Raw genomic sequence first — 18,974 nt, 5'->3', positions numbered from 1 at the left:
ATACCATGTGCTTGTTTGGACTGAAATAGTGATCCATATTGTCCACATACTGTACATTAATCTTTACAAAATCTTTATGACTCGTTTCTCTAAAATTAGACACCAAAAACTGAAACTAGAAAATGTAAAGTACAAATAAGAAATTAGAAAAGAAAGGAAAGAGCGTCCGGCCAGCCGAACTGGAACCGCGCACGCGCGTGTACGCGAGGGACAAGCGGCCACGCAAGTGCAGCCCCCCCGTTTCTTATCTCTTCCCTTTCTTTCTTTCTTCGTTCTCTTTTTTTTTGCTGACAGTTGGGGCCCGCAAATCATCTCCAACCTCCGGACTACTTGTTCGTATCTGGAACAAACTCTGTACCGAAACGAAGCCGCAAGAAACTCCCGATTCCGTTCGATTCCGTGCTCCTCTGCCACAAAAATCCTCTTATAAATACCTCACAATCTCCTCTGCAGTTTCCTCCTCAAAACCCTAGATTTCGCACCGCCAGGCTGCCGAAATTTCTCGCCGAAGTTCCAAGCAGCCGCCGGGATTGGAGCTCGAGATTGATGTTCTCTGTCGTCCCCGACCCATATCTTTCACTCCATATCGTTTCCCTCGATCAACCGCGACACCTCACCACTTTTTCTCCATCCGCAGAGAACGAGGCCGCCCGGAAACGCCGTCGGAAGATCGTCGGAGACGCGACACTTCGGCCGCCTATCGCCGCTGCTCGTGGATGCGAAAGATTCATACAAGCGCACCATCGTGACCGCCGTCTCCTTCCGCACCTCATCCGAGTATCCGACATCTCGACGCCACCAAGGACCTCCGTAACCGCCACCTGAGCCTCGCTGAATGACACCAGGAACACAAACGTGACAAACAGAACGTCCGCTGAATCGGATAACCACCAGAACGCCGTCGCCATTCACGGTCGCCATTCACGTCCGACCCACCATCGTTCATGCATCAGGTACTGTAGTAGGCACCTCGTTACACTGAATTTTCCATCTACAGAGTAGAGAAATCGATCGCTCCATTGTACTAGCTAGCTAGTTCACCTATAAGAACTTTGAAATTCCATAACAAAAGATTTAGAGCTCCGTTTTAGATGATTCATCTTGCATTGATTTTGTAACACAATTCTCTGTAACTTTTGTGTTGGAAGTTTTTCCATCTGAGAAACTTTTTCGGACAACTTTTGGTATAACATCCAGATTTAACCGCAACATGTTTAATCTTGTAAACATTATAGGGAAATGTACACATGTCCAAATATAGCAAACAATACACCCCTGAATTCAGAAAAATGAGTAGACCCCAATGATGAAATAAAATTTAATTTTAGACAAGTTGTAAATATTCAAATTTAAATATGCTAGTTTGAGTACTTTAGACATAATTCAAATTCTACAAATTCAAATCAAAGGATTCCTCTTGCAAATGGAATTTATTAATGTCCCCTGTCCAGTAACATCATTGCTTAAAACTTTTAAAAGTATTTGCAAGTATTCAAATCTAAATATGAGGATTTGAGTAATTTTGGCATAGCTTAAACTCTATAAATCTTTTTAAGATGATTCCTTTTGCAACTAAATTACATTGGAACTCTCCATCCAGTAGCACACCTGTTTACTTTAGTTGATTATATTCACTTCACATGGTTTTAGATTTGAAGTAATATCCTTCTATGTGTCATACGACACAATCCATAAATCCTATCATATCTTTCTTTTGATTATGTGTTACTCATCAATATCCATCGGAATCATTATCATAACTCATTTTTTGTAAACACTGAGGTTGAAGCTTAAACTCATAATTCCATTTTGCCAAAGTGAATCATATGATCATACGCATCTACCAAAATCATTAGATATTTTGATCACATGTCCAAGATCATATCTATCCTAATTATATTTGCCTAGTTCAAAATATTCAAACTACACATGATTTATTTGAGTAAATTGTGGAAAATCTTATTTGTAGATTTTCCCTGTGCAAATGTTGTGGAGACACTCTACACATGTGTTGAAATCTTGACATCCCTTAGATTCTTTGATCCACATCTTGAATTACCATTCATGTCTATCCAATCTCATGTCATTTGATTATATTTATTTAGTTGGGGCTATTCCAATTACAAATGAGTTATTTGATTAATTAAATATACCATTGGTTCATACCCAAGCCTTTTTGTAACTTCAGCTATTGTGATAAGTGTTGTCACACTTCAATTTAATAGCATTTGAGTTTTCACCATGCATGTGAAATCTATGTGATTCTTATCACATGAGTCATTCCAATTTTTGTCCATTCTTTCTTAACCAACCTGTCTTTTCCTATTGGTCATTGATGGTACTTCTTTTTCTAAGTAATTTAGCTCATCATTCAATATCTCAAATTCATATCTTGCAAGCCATACCTCTGCCATACCTTCAATTTCCCAATTAACCATAAATGTAATGAAAACTAAAATACAATGAATAACAAATCTTTCTAAATTGTTACCTTGCTTGATTTTATTGTTGTTTGAATGTGTGTTTATGTTCTGTTACTTTTATGTTATAGTTGTACGGAGAGACACGAGTTTTGATTGAGAGAAGTGCAGAATTCTTCAGATACCAAAAAGGCAAGTGTCACACACCGTCCTATTATTTTCGTATGCACATTGTAGTTATTTTCAGTAGCTATGTATGTGTAGAAGTTTTTCAAATTATATATTGTTGTGCCAATAAACCTATCTAGGATAGCCATATGATTCCATGCCTTATTCTTTGTCGCCGTCGTACTGTAGTATGCTTAGCGTTGCTATTGTAGATGTGTGGTTGGGATTTCATGATGGGATATGTGGTATTATGAAAGTATGGTTTTATGTAATAAAACAACCTAAAATAATGAATCATCTGGGTGGAAGTGGTAATGCTTGGTTTATGTTGAGTGGTTGCACCGGGGTCATTTCTATGGTAGCACCGTGTGCATCACACTTGAGGTTGGCCACCCAGGAACAAAGAGATTAGCCCGGTGTTCCTGTTTTAGTAGCTTCCAGTACAACCACATGCTATATGGGCTCTGGCTAGATTGAGTAGGTTGCGAGAACTCGATCCAATGTACAGAGGGTGGTAGGTGTTGGTAGGATGGAGCGCGTACATTGTGGTTGAGGTATTGCTTCTGAAAGGTCTTGTCCTAGTCGACATCTGTCCATTTGAGCAAAATGCGCATCATGGAAGAAGAACAGACTAGGTCATGTGGGGAATGTGTACAGCCTCTCGAGAGTGTCAAACTAAGTACTTAGCTGTGTCCCCGGTTATGAACATTATGAGCAACTAGAGTCTGGAACTGTTTGGAGGATCTCATCATTCCAATTTCAGAATAAAACTTGATGGGACAAACAATGGGTTTAGGAGCATGCAAAGCTAGGTTGTCTTGTGTTTACATGGGCCTATGCTAGCATGTCCGTAGATGTTTAGGAGCATATGAAGCTAACTGTCTTGCGACGACATGGGTTATGCTAATATGTTCCTAGACGATGATTTTTAAAGAATAAAATTGTTTATAAAAGATAGGGAAACTATTGCTTTCCGCAAAAGAGCCGAAACTCCACTTGCCAAATGAGCACGTAGTTGTTAGGCGCCATTTATATATCCACCAAAAGTGACATTTGCCAATACAATTCCAAATGTATTGACCTCGCGTGGCTGCAACGTTTTATGTTGCGTATATTCCGATGAACGAGTGAGGTTCGATGGTTAGGGTTACGAGTCTATACTCGACATGCTTGCCTGTGGCACATGAAGACGAAGGACTCCATGCTGATATGTTTCGTTGTAAACTCTGATATAATGCTAGCTTCGGGCTATGCAATTTGTAATGTTTACTTTGTAATTACTGGATCATGCGATGTAATAAAGACCTTTGTTTCTTGGTATTACATCTTAAACTGTGTGTGCTAGCGATTGATCCAGGGACTAGCACTATTATGCACAGAGATTCAATTCTTACCGGTTGAATCATTACACTCTGTGACCAAGGGTATAAAATAGAGATGGAGTTAGTTGTGGTTAAACATGAGAATATCAAATGAGTGAACAAACATACACTGTGCATCATATAGTTAGCAAGATGAATGTGCATCTACCAAGTTTTATGTAGAAGCATAGATGTTCGATAGAACTAGATAGATAAAATTCATCTCGACAATATTTTAAGGAAAATGCTCTATATCCTCCGGAGGCTACAAACCTCCCAGCCTCCGGATTTCCCACCGTTGGATCCAATCAATCTGAGTCGTTAAATCGGGTTCTCTTTTCAATTTTGCTTTAAATCCCACTTTTGCTTTATTGAAGCAAAAAAAGCCCCGCTTTTGCTTCATTGAAGCAAAAAACAGTTCGATTAAAAATAAAAACACAAAAACCATTCGGTTGTGGACCTCGCCGGAGACTTTGCCGGAGCACCGTACTTCACCGCAGACCTCGCCGGAGCACTGTACTTCACCATAGCACCGTTGCCAGAGACCTCGTAGCAAAACATTTGTACTAAAGTAGCAACATGACAGAACAATTGTAGCAAAATAATATACTATTATAGCATTGCAGCACGTGTACTAAAAACACGACCTCGTCGTAGAACATCGTCGGAGACCTTGTAGCAAAACTTTTCTACTAAAGTCGCAGAATAGGGGAACAATTGAAGCAACAATATTGTACAATCGTAGCATTGATGCCGACTCCTTGAAGCACCGCCTCCACCAGATGGTAGTGCCGTCGCCCCGGCTTGTAGCACCACCGTCCCTGGCTTGCAGCACCACCATTGCCGGTCGCAGCATCCCCTACCGACGAGGTTTCCGATGAATCTCTGGCAAGTCTCCGGCCTGCTCCGTCCGACATGTCTTTTTCTTTTTTGTATTTACGTGAACCATTTTCTGCTTCAATGAAGCAAAAGCGAGATTTTTTTGCTGCGAAGAAACAAAATCTGAATGAGTCGCAACACTCTTTCTACTTTTTAGTCTTTTAGTCTTTTTAGTCGAAACTTTTTTTGCTTCAATGAAGCAAAAGCTGGAGGTTTTTTGCTTCGACGAAACAAAATCAAAATTTCAGGTGAAAGTGGACACGTGTCACGCATGCAAGTAGGAGGCTGGAAAGTTTGGAGCCTCCGGAGGATTTCTAGCAGTGCCCATATTTTAATCATCAGCATCATAAAACCAGTGAAACGAAGGAACCACATATTAAAGAAGGCTTTATATTAACAATAAAACATTAGTACATCTCTACTAAACAAATAATGGATCTAACTCATGAATAAAACATGGATCTAACTCACAATATAATCTAATCTTGCCACCAAAAACACCAGCGCTTACAGTATATTTGAGCTATAAATAGAAGGTAAATATGTAAAAGCTAACAATGTAAATATGCTGGAGGCAAGGGCGCAGCCTCGCGCCGTTGTGGCCTCGGTGGAGGTCAATGATGAGGCGTCTTGACCGGAGGTATCAGCAGCCTATCTAGCCTCCAAACGTGTAGATCGGCGATACTCCACGGCCACCGTGCCGCACGGGAGTTCATCGGTATTCCAGCAAGGAAGACTTCCAGACATGAGCTACCTTCCGCCTCGCCGTAGTTGTTTTAAAGAGGAGACGGATGTGGATCTATAGTGGAGTGATACTATATATGTTGGTTCTAATTTCTACTAATAATAATAGTTGCAAGGGTTTTGTCGGTCCGATATGACAGGCCCACATATCACACACATAGCCACACAAACGCGCGCGCGCAGTTTGGCACATGTAACCTTTTGCGTCGTCAGACGGTTGCAAACAATTGTGCTGCGATATAGCTTCTTATGGCTACCTGACTTCATGAGGGTGTACTCACAATTTAGCCAGACACACTTGGTCCGAGCTGTGGAAGAGATCGTTCAAGAGTAGAGAGGCGCTGTGAATCGACAACAAAATGAATGAAGAATCTCGATTGGCGTGTTTTATTGAAAGCTAATTAGTAAGACGATTCCAATGCATGACGTTTTATCTTTCGAGCAACCGTACGCCAACTTTCCTTTCATACACCACTTTTTACAATCAAATTATGTGCGATACCTATTATCACATACGACTTTTATAATCCAAATTGTTTGCTAGTTTAATGCAAGATCTTAATTTGCACTAGAATAGAATAGTTGGAGCAGCGCTTTCTCAATATTTATATATATTAACAATCAAACATTTTAGGCACACATGACGCAGCTTCATATTTAGAGGGCTGGTGATCAAAAAATTTACCCCCTATTACATAGAAAATTATAATTCTAATATCTCAATAAACTAAGAGATGTACTCGTCAGCAGGGCCTTTGCCGGAGCTTGTTGCCTCAATAGAGCTTTTGCTAGAGCTCTTTGCATCAGCAGCGGTGGTGGAGCTAATCTTGTCCCTCCTCCTTTTTTCGTCGAGCTTTTTCTTTCTTTGAAGATGGCCTTTTTGACCTCGAACCACACTCGGCTGAGCATGAATTTCTGCCACGTGAAGGAGAGGCCCGGCTTGACCGGCACCTCCATGGCCGACTCAACAAAGGTTCAGCCAGGCACCACGACATACTAAGCCGGAGCCCTCATCGCCTCATTCATCCACGATCTATGCTTTGTCCTTACTTCCGGGCGGTGGGCCGGTGGGGCATTGTTCCTGTAGTGATTCAGCCATTTCAGATCTACTCTAGTCTACTAGCGGCACTCACCGGATTCATAGACGAGCCGGGGTTCGTGGAAAAGCTGTTAAACGACAGGAAAAAGAAGCGGGAAAGAAAAATGATGTGCCAAAACATGACACATGGCTTGAGGGAAAGAATGGATCTGCGAAGAATAAAGTTGAGCATAGTTTGTTTGGAGAAAAGCTTTTGCTTTAGTTTGCACGTGATTTATCTTTGGCTAACCCGTGTGCTGAATTTTCATGTTACGGGCCAGCGGAGGCTAGGCAGACATTCGACTCTTTCGGGCATCAGCGTTTGGACACACAACACATAAAAATAGCCTTCGGTGTGACATGAGGGGTCTTAAAATGCGTGATCTATACTAGTGACCCCCTTTTACCTCCTGCTGCCCACAATAAGATTGGCTGCCACGTTGCCAACCCCGATTACCAACAATAAACGAGCAAATCAAATAATTCAAGGACGAATCCTGGATAGATATTTTGCATACTCTAGAACTTACTATTCAGCATAATGTTTATTTACTCACATGTAATATAAAAATTCAAACACAAACATTTGTTAGCTTTAGAGAAATTCAAAGATTTGTGTGCATATTATTGTTTTTATTTTCTCTAAGTTAGAATAATGGGCTTGGGATTTTAAGAGCCTAAAAAGGGAAATAACTAACACAAATTATCTCTCAAAATACGATGCCAATAGAGTGCAAGTCTATTAACACCATCGGGCGGTATATTAGACACAAAAAATGTTGCATCTTAATGTTTAGTTCCCCTACATATTGTGCTTGAGTTTTGCTATGTACTACTGAAGCATGCACCGGTTAAAATCATACATCAAGAGAATAAGCTATAAAAATAAAAAAGTTTGGTATAAGTAAATTATAATTTTGATATATAAAATAGGAGCATGAAGTTAGTTTTTCCTAGTTTAAATGATACCACAACCGACAATAGGGGGCGTATATGTAGGATGAGATTCGGGGGGGAACAGTCAGATTGGCATGTTGTGTTGTGCGTGTGAAACTGGAGGAATTGGGAAACCAGTACACTGGAATTAAACCAAAATCACAGAGTGATATGAATGTTGGTTGGTTAATAAGAACACGACAACGTCGACAAGGCTTCGACTCAAAGGCCCGACCCCCTATCCTTGTACTCCATACATTTGGACCGGTGTATAACTTAGTTTTCCTAGATCTGTTTTTCTATTTATTTTTTGATGGATCCTCCCGATCGGTTTGAAACAACACACATACGATGTGCAGCATATCAAACATGTATCAGAGCCGAAGATTAAGCGAGGGCTCCGCGATGCTTAGATGCGACTGACTAAAACATCCGTTGAGAGATTCATATCAGATTAGACCGACAACGTGTTCGATGCGCCTGGTGAAGGAGTATATAAATTTAACTTTAATTCTGATTTGACACAACATAAATGGCCAAATGTGTTGAATAAGAAAATAGGGAGAAATTGTGTTGGAAGTGAACTAGTTGTTACGTGTAATCTAGAAAAAATAGTTCAGATGACATGTTCAAGCCAAAAATGAGAGAATTCTGAATAAAAAAATAGTAAGTTTAATGTTGAATGGATGTCAGATTTGGTGGATAATAAAAATTCCTAAATGTGACAATTGGCCAACATTGATCCTAACTTATTTGGTTAGGGAAATGGAAATACAATTCAGCCACCAAAGTTCAAGTCTCCATGCATGTACATTTTGACTTTTATTATTATTTAGAAAAATCACTATAGGTGATTTCCCATATCGTATTACTTTTTTTATAAAATTATAAAACTTTCTCAGAATAAAATCTTTAATATTTACTTCCACTTTTGCCAAGGAGCTAATCTTTGACATGCAAAACTTGTCTTCTGTTATGAACCTGGACCTCGGATTCCACCATTCTCCAGCAGTGAAAGAGAATTTTAAGCTTGCTAAACTCGTTGTCCCTTCATCGCATTAAATCACTTTTAAGTGCATCTCCAACACGCCAACATAAACAGATCGAGGCGATCCAAACATGTCTGTGCGGACAGGGGCACAACCCAGCGGCGCTATCCAAACAGATCGAGCGATGCATACTATTCCAAGATGACCTAATTTTTAGCCCAAATTTGGGCTTGAAATGCGATCGTGTGGATAGTGTCCGCGTCCGCATGACATCCCATCAACGGTATTTACACACCCTCTTCTTCCACTCGCATACGAAACCCACCGACGTAGCCACCCAAGCCTTAGCGAGCGATACAGGACGCCCCTGCCACTGCCGCTCCCGCCTGCTCAAGCCAATGAAAGAGCTCACGCTAGAGAAAAGATCTCTTGAAACCAAGAAAACACGTTGAATATCATGTGGTGTCAATTAACTTGAATCAGCCTGTCTTCTAGAGTTTCAGTTCTATTCTTTTCAGATGAAGCTACCGTCAAAGGACACACCAGTTTTGCTAACCTTATCTGCAGTTCTATGAAGAAAGGAACAGTAGCAGTCTTCTCTTTCCTCGCTCTTGGAAGTTTAGAACCGTCGTTTCTTTGACTGATTCTTTTTTTTCTTCACCTTTCTTGCGGATTTTTTTTTTGCATTTTCTCATTAGAGCATCTTTAGCAAATACCTCATCCAGCTGAACCGCATAGCGCGGATCGGGTTGACTGCATCACAAATTTTCGTGTCAAGAACTGCAGTGGCAGAACAGATCCCATCCAAAACCCTGAGCACATTTTCTTAAATTTTGGCGCCAGATTTTATAATGATTTCATCCGCGATAATTTACAAAATTTTGCAAAAGAGGAACTAAACATTCCTAAAACACTACGTAAAGCTAGCCTGGGATCTATACTACATCAGTGGGAGTTAGGGGCAACGTCAACCGCAACGGTGGTAGAGCTTCATGTGTCATCATCGTCGGTGTCCTCGTCAGAGAAGTCCGAGTGGTCGTCCGAGTAGTCGACAGTCACATAGCCGCGCCATCTCCAAGCGGAAGAGGCAATAAAGTAATATTCCCTCCATTCCTAAATATAAGCCATATAGTTTTTAGCACGGAAATTAAAGAACGCATATTGAGAGAAAATTACACCAAAATGGAGGCATTTGCATAATATAAGAAAATATAATCAAATTGCTAAAAAAAATCCATACAAGTGGTGCGTCGCAATAAAGCTTATACTCTGGAATTTTTCTCGAAAAACTATATAACTTATATTTAGGAAGGGAGGGTAAAACGTTATTAGGAAATTCTGGATTTCCCACTAGCATCTGTACTATGTTGATTAGGATTTAATGTGTAAGTTACCATATGTTGGTGAAGTTAGGAGATGCCCGAATATAGGTGTTCCCAGAAACACTATTCAACACCCACTCATAACCACTACCTTCCTAATTTGCATGTCGTGCTATCAAGTAATGGCCATATGCCTTTGTATCTCTTACTCCTCGCTAAGACATGATTAAAAGAGGCAAGAATTGTTGTGACATGTACGACCTCCAACGACGTTTAACAATGATTGCCTTCAATGCCCCTATTGACAAATATCACAACATAGAAAATCACCGAAAACAACCACCACTTTCATATATTGCAAACTATCAACATGATTTTTACTTTGGTTCATAGAAATGGTAGGGTTCATCCATCTCCCAAGAATAACTGAAACTACTCACACATGAGGGCAAATAACATACAACTTATAAGCTTAGGCAAGGGCTCCATCTTACAGTGGAATAAATGCCAACAAAATGTGCAGGCGGAGATACATAGTATCCTAAGGTATGAGACTGTAGCCTTTGAGGAGAAATATTTAGGGCTGCCGGTACCGGAAGGACGTATGAATAAAGGAAAATTCCAACCGTTGAAGTCAAAGTTTGTAAAGAGAGCTAATGATTGGGTTGAGAAATATATGTCCGGGGCAGCGAAAGAAATATTGGTGAAGGGAATGCTGCAATCATTGCCGACATATGCTATGAGAATTTTTCGATTCCCAGTTGGTCTCGCTGATGATCTAAGCCAAGTCATTCAGAATTTCTGGTGGGGTGACGAACATGATCGTCGTCGTGTGCACTGGATGTCTTGGGAGAAAATGGTAAGACCCAAATCACAGGGAGGTATTGGTTTTCGTGATCTGAGGGTGTTCAACCAAGCATTGTTGGCTCGCCAAGCATGGCGGCTTATTCAGAAACCTGATAGTTTGTGTGCAAGACTACTCAGGGCCAAGTACTACCCAAACAGTAACTTGTTGGACATGGCTTTTGTGCAAAACACATCCCAGACGTGGCAGGGTGTGATGCAGGGCTTGGATCTTCTAAAATGTGGTGCTATTTGGAGGATTGGTTCAGGATCGCAAGTGAGAATATGGAGGGATAACTGGATTCCGCGTAGTGACTCACTAAAGATTTCAGGTATGCGGGAACACTCACGTTTTCGTTGGGTATCTGAGTTGGTAAATCCAGTGACTAGAACTTGGGATGAAGCAACAATTAGGAAGATTTTCTTCCATCATGATGTTGAAGTGGTACTTGCGTTGAAACTTCCCGCGAGAGCCACTGACGACTTTGTGGCTTGGCACCCCGAGGACAATGCCAATATGGGATTTATTGTGGAAGGCTGATGTACCCCCAAAGGTCCGTGTCTTTTCTTGGAAGGCTACAACTGATACTTTGGCGGTCATGGAGAATGTGCATCGACGCATAAACACAGTTTTGCCAATCTGCACTATATGTGGATCAGCTCCTGAGAATGCATACCATGCTTTGGTACAGTGTACCCTAGCAAAAGCCATGCGTGGTGAGTTAAGACTAGTATGGAATCTACCACCAGAAAGAGAGTTTGGTCAGTCAGGAAAAGAATGATTTTTGCAACTCATAGCTAATGTACCAGATGAAACAAGACCGAAGCTTCTCCTCCTTTTCTGGCGGGTATGGCATCACAGAAATAACATAGTACACGAGGATAGAAAGACGGCCACATCAGCATCAGTACCATTCTTGCATAATTATTTGGAGTCATTCAGAGCTGCAACAACAAAGCATGTTGATCTAAAGGAAAGGGAGCAATTTTCAAATCACAGGCAGTGCCTAGCACCCCTCATGTACGCTCATGGTGGCATCCCCCAGATATTGGCTGGACAAAGGTGAATGTTGACGGGGGCTGGTACTCATGGGGCAAGAAGGCCGGGTGGGGGTTGATCATACATGACAATACAGGAGCAGTGCTAACTACTGCATGGCAGTATCTTCCAGGGTGTGTGAGTGCTGAGCAGGCTGAAGCACTGATACGTCTCCGACGTATCGATAATTTCTTATGTTTCATGCCACATTATTGATGATATCTACTCCGTCCGGTCCTATTTAATTGACTCGGATTTAGTACAACTTTGTACTAAATTCGAGTCAATTAAATAGGACCGGAGGGAGTACATGTTTTATGCACACTTTATGTCATATTCGTGCATTTTCTGGAACTAACCTATTAACAAGATGCCGAAGAGCCAGTTGCTGTTTTCTGCTATTTTTGGTTTCAGAAATCCTAGTAACGAAATATTCTCGGAATTGGACGAAATCAACGCCCAGGGTCCTATTTTGCCACGAAGCTTCCGGAAGACCGAAGAGGAGTCGAAGTGGGGCCACGAGGCGCCGCCACCATAGGGCGGCGCGGCCCGGGCCCCGGCCGCGCCGAACTATGGCGTGGGGCCCTCGTGTGGCCCCCACGTTGCCCTTCCGCCTACTTAAAGCCTCCGTCGCGAAATCCCCGCATCGAGAGCCACGATACGGAAAACCTTCCGGAGACGCCGCCGCCGCCAATCCCATCTCGGGGGATTCTGGAGATCTCCTCCGGCACCCTGCCGGAGAGGGGATTCATCTCCCGGAGGACTCTTCACCGCCATGGTCGCCTCCGGAGTGATGAGTGAGTAGTTCACCCCTGGACTATGGGTCCATAGCAGTAGCTAGATGGTTGTCTTCTCCTCATTGTGCTTCATTGTTGGATCTTGTGAGCTGCCTAACATGATCAAGATCATCTATCTGTAATGCTATATGTTATGTTTGTCGGGATCCGATGGATAGAGAATACCATGTTATGTTAATTATCAAGTTATTACCTATGTGTTGTTTATGATCTTGCATGCTCTCCGTTATTAGTAGAGGCTCTGGCCAAGTTTTTGCTCTTAACTCCAAGAGGGAGTATTTATGCTCGATAGTGGGTTCATGCCTCCATTGATATCTGGGACAGTGACAGAAAGTTCTAAGGTTGTGGATTTCTGTTGCCACTAGGGATAAAACATTGATGCTATGTCTAAGGATGTAGTTGTTGATTACATTACGCACCATACTTAATGCAATTGTCTGTTGCTTTGCAACTTAATACTGGAAGGGGTTCGGATGATAACCTGAAGGTGGACTTTTTAGGCATAGATGCAATTGGATGGCGGTCTATGTACTTTGTCGTAATGCCCAATTAAATCTCACTGTACTTATCATGACATGTATGTGCATTGTTATGCCCTCTCTATTTGTCAATTGCCCGACCGTAATTTGTTCACCCAACATGCTTTTATCTTATGGGAGAGACACCTCTAGTGAACTGTGGACCCCGGTCCATTCTTTTATACTGAAATACAAATCTGCTGCAATACTTGTTTTTACTGTTTTCTTGCAAACAATCATCTTCCACACAATACGGTTAACCCTTTGTTACAGCAAGCCGGTGAGATTGACAACCTCACTGTTTCGTTGGGGCAAAGTACTTTGGTTGTGTTGTGCAGGTTCCACGTTGGCGCCGGAATCTCTGGTGTTGCGCCGCACTACATCCCGCCGCCATCAACCTTCAACGTGCTTCTTGGCTCCTCCTGGTTCGATAAACCTTGGTTTCTTTCTGAGGAAAAACTTGCTGCTGTGCGCATCATACCTTCCTCTTGGGGTTCCAACGAACGTGTGAGTTACACGTCATCAAGCTCTTTTTCTGGCGCCGTTGCCGGGGAGATCAAGACACGCTGCAAGGGGAGTCTCCACTTCCCAATCTCTTTACTTTGTTTTTGTCTTGCTTTATTTTATTTACTACTTTGTTTGCTGCATTATATCAAAACACAAAAAAATTAGTTGCTAGCTTTACTTTATTTACTATCTTGTTTGCTATATCAAAAATACAAAAAAATTAGTTACTTGCATTTACTTTATCTAGTTTGTTTTATTTACTACTGCTAAAATGGCCACCCCTGAAAATACTAAGTTGTGTGACTTCACAACCACAAATAATAATGATTTCCTATGCACACCTATTGCTCCACCTGCTACTACAGCAGAATTCTTTGAAATTAAACCTGCTTTACCGAATCTTGTCATGAGAGAGCAATTTTCTGGTGTTAGTTCTGATGATGCTGCTGCCCATCTCAATAATTTTGTTGAATTGTGTGAAATGCAAAAGTATAAAGATGTAGATGGTGACATTATAAAATTAAAATTGTTTTCTTTCTCATTAAGAGGAAGAGCTAAAGATTGGTTGCTATCTCTGCCTAAGAATAGTATTGATTCCTGGACTAAATGCAAGGATGCTTTTATTGGTAGATATTATCCCCCTGCTAAAATTATATCTTTGAGGAGTAGCATAATGAATTTTAAACAATTGAATAATGAACATGTTGCTCAAGCTTGGGAAAGAATGAAATCTTTGGTTAAAAATTGCCCAACCCATGGACTGACTACTTGGATGATCATCCAAACCTTTTATGCAGGACTGAAATTTTCTTCGCGGAACTTATTGGATTCAGCTGCTGGAGGTACCTTTATGTCCATCACCTTGGGGGCGGCTACAAAGCTCCTTGATGATATGATGATTAATTACTCTGAATGGCACACGGAAAGAGCTCCACAAGGTAAGAAGGTAAATTCTGTTGAAGAATCCTCTTCCTTGAATGATAAGATTGATGCTATTATGTCTATGCTTGTGAACGGTAGGACTAATGTTAATCCTAATAATGTTCCGTTAGCTTCATTGGTTGCCCAAGAAGAACATGTTGATGTAAACTTCATTAAAAATAATAATTTCAACAACAATGCTTATCGGAACAACTCTAGTAATAACTATAGGTCATATCCTTATAATAATGGTAACGGTTATGCTAATTCTTATGGGAATTCTTACAACAATAATAGGAATACACCCCCTGGACTTGAAGCTATGCTTAAAGAATTTATTAGTACACAAACTGCCTTTAACAAATCTGTTGAGGAAAAGCTCAATAAAATTGATATTCTCGCTTCTAAGGTTGATAGTCTTGCCTCTGATGTTGATCTTTTGAAATCGAAAGTTATGCCTAATAGGGATATTGAAAATAAAATTGTTACTACAGCAAATGCCCTCCAAGTTAGAATTAATGAGAATATAAGATTAATGGCTGAATTGCGTGCTAGGTGGGATAGAGAAGAAAATGAAAAACTAGCTAAAGAGAAAAATGTAGCTAAAGTTTGGACTATTACCACCACTAGCAATGCTAATGATTCACATGTTGCTGCACCTCCTACTATTAATGGTAAAATAATTGGTGTTGGCAATGTTTCTACTCCTAGTGCAAAGCGCGCAAAATTACCCGAAGCTCGCTAAAACTGCTGAAACTGCCTGTGATAAAACTGCTGAAAATTTTTCCAACCTTGGGGATGATAATCCTATTGCTTTAAATTGTAATGATTTAGATTTTGATGATTGCCACATCTCTGAAGTTATAAAGTTCTTACAAAAACTTGCTAAGAGTCCCAATGCTAGCGTTGTAAACTTGGCTTTCACAAAACATATTACAAATGCTCTCATAAAAGCTAGAGAAGAGAAACTAAAACTTGAAACTTCTATTCCTAGAAAGCTAGAGGATGGTTGGGAGCCCATCATTAAAATGAGGGTCAAAGATTTTGATTGTAATGCTTTATGTGATCTTGGTGCAAGTATTTCTGTTATGCCTAAGAAAGTCTATGATATGCTTGACTTGCCACCATTGAAAAATTGTTATTTGGATGTTAATCTCGCTGATAATGCTAAGAAGAAACCTTTGGGGAGAATTGATAATGTTCATATTATGGTTAACAATAACCTTGTCCCCGTTGATTTTGTTGTCTTGGATATTGAATGCAATGCATCTTGCCCCATTATATTGGGAAGACCTTTTCTTCGAACCGTTGGTGCTACTATTGATATGAAGGAAGGTAATATTAAATATCAATTTCCTCTCAAGAAAGGTATGGAAAACTTCCCTAGAAAGAGAATTAAGTTACCTTATGATTCTATTATTAGAACAAATTATGATGTTGATGCTTCATCTCTTGATGTTACTTGATATACACTTTCTGCGCCTAGCTGAAAGGCGTTAAAGAAAAGCGCTTATGGGAGACAACCCATGTTTTTACTACAGTATTTTTGTTTTATAATTGAGTCTTGGAAGTTGTTTACTACTGTAGCAACCTCTCCTTATCTTAGTTTTATGTTTTGTTGTGCCAAATAAAGTCTTTGATAGTAAAGTAAATACTAGATTTGGATTACTGCGCAGAAACAGATTTCTTTGCTGTCACGAATCTGGGTCTAATTCTCTGTAGGTAACTCAGAAAATTAAGCCAATTTACGTGAGTGATCCTCAGATATGTACGCAACTTTCATTAAATTTGGGCATTTTCATTTGAGCAAGTCTGGTGCCTCAATTAAATCCATCTTTACGGACTGTTCTGTTTTGACAGATTCTGCCTTTTATTTCGCATTGCCTCTTTTGCTATGTTGGATGAATTTCTTTGATCCATTAATGTCCAGTAGCTTTATGCAATGTCCAGAAGAGTTAAGAATGATTGTGTCACCTCTGAACATGTTAATTTTTATTGTGCACTAACCCTCTAATGAGTTGTTTCGAGTTTGGTGTGGAGGAAGTTTTCAAGGATCAAGAGAGGAGTATGATACAATATGATCAAGGAGAGTGAAAGCTCTAAGCTTGGGGATGCCCCGGTGGTTCACCCCTGCATATTTTAAGAGGACTCAAGCGTCTAAGCTTGGGGATGCCCAAGGCATCCCCTTCTTCATCGACAACATTATCAGGTTCCTCCCCTGAAACTATATTTTTATTCCGTCACATCTTATGTACTTTGCTTGGAGCGTCGGTTTGTTTTTGTTTTTTTTTTGTTTGAATAAAATGGATCCTAGCGTTCACTTTATGGGAGAGAGACACGCTCCGCTGTAGCATATGGACAAGTATGTCCTTAGGCTCTACTCATAGTATTCATGGCGAAGTTTCTTCTTCGTTAAATTGTTATATGGTTGGAATTGGAAAATGCTACATGTAGTAATTCTAAAATGTCTTGGATAATTTGATACTTGGCAATTGTTGTGCTCATGTTTAAGCTCTTGCATCATATACTTTGCACCCATTAATGAAGAAACACTTAGAGCTTGCTAATTTGGTTTGCATATTTGGTTTCTCTAGAGTCTAGATAATATCTAGTATTGAGTTTTGAACAACAAGGAAGACGGTGTAGAGTCTTATAATGTTTACAATATGTCTTTTATGTGAGTTTTGCTGCACCATTCATCCTTGTGTTTGTTTCAAATAACCTAGCTAGCCTAAACCTTGTATCGAGAGGGAATACTTCTCATGCATCCAAAATCCTTGAGCCAACCACTATGCCATTTGTGTCCACCATACCTACCTACTACATGGTATTTATCCGCCATTCCAAAGTAAATTGCTTGAGTGCTATCTTTAAAATTCCATCATTCGCCTTTGCAATATATAGCTCATGGGACAAATAGCTTAAAAACTATTGTGGTATTGAATATGTACTTATGCACTTTATCTCTTATTAAGTTGCTTGTTGTGCGATAACCATGTTTCGGGGACGCCATCAACTATTCTTTGTTGAATATCATGTGAGTTGCTATGCATGTCCGTCTTGTCCGAAGTAAGAGAGATCTACCACCTTAATGGTTGGAGCATGCATATTGTTAGAGAAGAACATTGGGCCGCTAACTAAAGCCATGATTCATGGTGGAAGTTTCAGTTTTGGACATATATCCTCAATCTCATATGAGAATAATAATTGTTGCCACATGCTTATGCATTAAAGAGGAGTCCATTATCTGTTGTCCATGTTGTCCCGGTATGGATGTCTAAGTTGAGAATAATCAAAAGCGAGAAATCCAAAATGCGAGCTTTCTCCTTAGACCTTTGTACAGGCGGCATGGAGGTACCCCATTGTGACACTTGGTTAAAACATGTGTATTGCAATGATCCGGTAGTCCAAGCTAATTAGGACAATGTGCGGGCACTATTAGTATACTATGCATGAGGCTTGCAACTTGTAGGATATAATTTTCATAACTCATATGCTTTATTACTACCGTTGACAAAATTGTTTCATGTTTTCAAAATAAAAGCTCTAGCACAAATATAGCAATCGATGCTTTCCTCTTTGAAGGACCATTCTTTTTACTTTTATGTTGAGTCAGTTCACCTATTTCTCTCCACCTCAAGAAGCAAACACTTGTGTGAGCTGTGCATTGATTCCTACATACTTGCATATTGCACTTGTTATATTACTCTATGTTGACAATTATCCATGAGATATACATGTTACAAGTTGAAAGCAACCGCTGAAACTTAATCTTCCTTTGTGTTGCTTCAATACCTTTACTTTGATTTATTGCTTTATGAGTTAACTCTTATGCAAGACTTATTGATGCTTGTCTTGAAGTACTATTCATGAAAAGTCTTTGCTTTATGATTCACTTGTTTACTCATGTCATTACCATTGTTTTGATCGCTGCATTCATTACATATGTTTACAAATAGTATGATCAAGGTTATGATGGCATGTCACTTCAGAAATTATCTTTGTTATCGTTTTACCTGCTCGGGACGAGCGGAACTAAGCTTGGGGATGCTGATACGTCTCCGACGTATCGATAATTTCTTATGTTCCATGCCACATTATTGATGATATCTACATGTTTTATGCACACTTTATGTCATATTCGTGCATTTTCCGGAACTAACCTATTAACAAGATGCCGAAGAGCCGATTCTGTTGTTTTCTGCTGTTTTTGGTTTCAGAAATCCTAGTAACGAAATATTCTCGGAATTGGACGAAATCAACGCCCAGGGTCCTATTTTGCCACGAAGCTTCCAGAAGACCGAAGAGGAGTCAAAATGGGGCCACGAGGCGCCGCCACCATAGGGCGGCACGGCCCAGGCCCAGGCCGCGCCGACCTATGGCGTGGGGCCCTCGTGTGGCCCCCCACGTTGCCCTTCCGCCTACTTAAAGCCTCCGTCGCGAAATCCCCAG

At 40.5% G+C, this 18,974-nt stretch overlaps 1 long non-coding RNA gene across 1 annotated transcript; it reads left to right on the top strand.

The window, feature by feature from the left end:
• The first annotated feature begins 309 nt into the window (after positions 1-309).
• LOC124669248 lies at positions 310-2,601 on the top strand. The gene is made up of 3 exons (XR_006992086.1): positions 310-548; positions 638-953; positions 2,552-2,601. It is a non-coding gene; the product is annotated as an uncharacterized LOC124669248 (long non-coding RNA).
• The last annotated feature ends 16,373 nt before the right edge of the window (positions 2,602-18,974 follow it).

Source organism: Lolium rigidum, chromosome 7, assembly GCF_022539505.1.
Source record: "Lolium rigidum isolate FL_2022 chromosome 7, APGP_CSIRO_Lrig_0.1, whole genome shotgun sequence".
Taxonomy (NCBI): Eukaryota; Viridiplantae; Streptophyta; class Magnoliopsida; order Poales; family Poaceae; genus Lolium; species Lolium rigidum.
The sequence above is the reverse complement of the archived record's forward strand: the minus strand, read 5'-3'. Positions and strand labels throughout refer to the sequence as shown.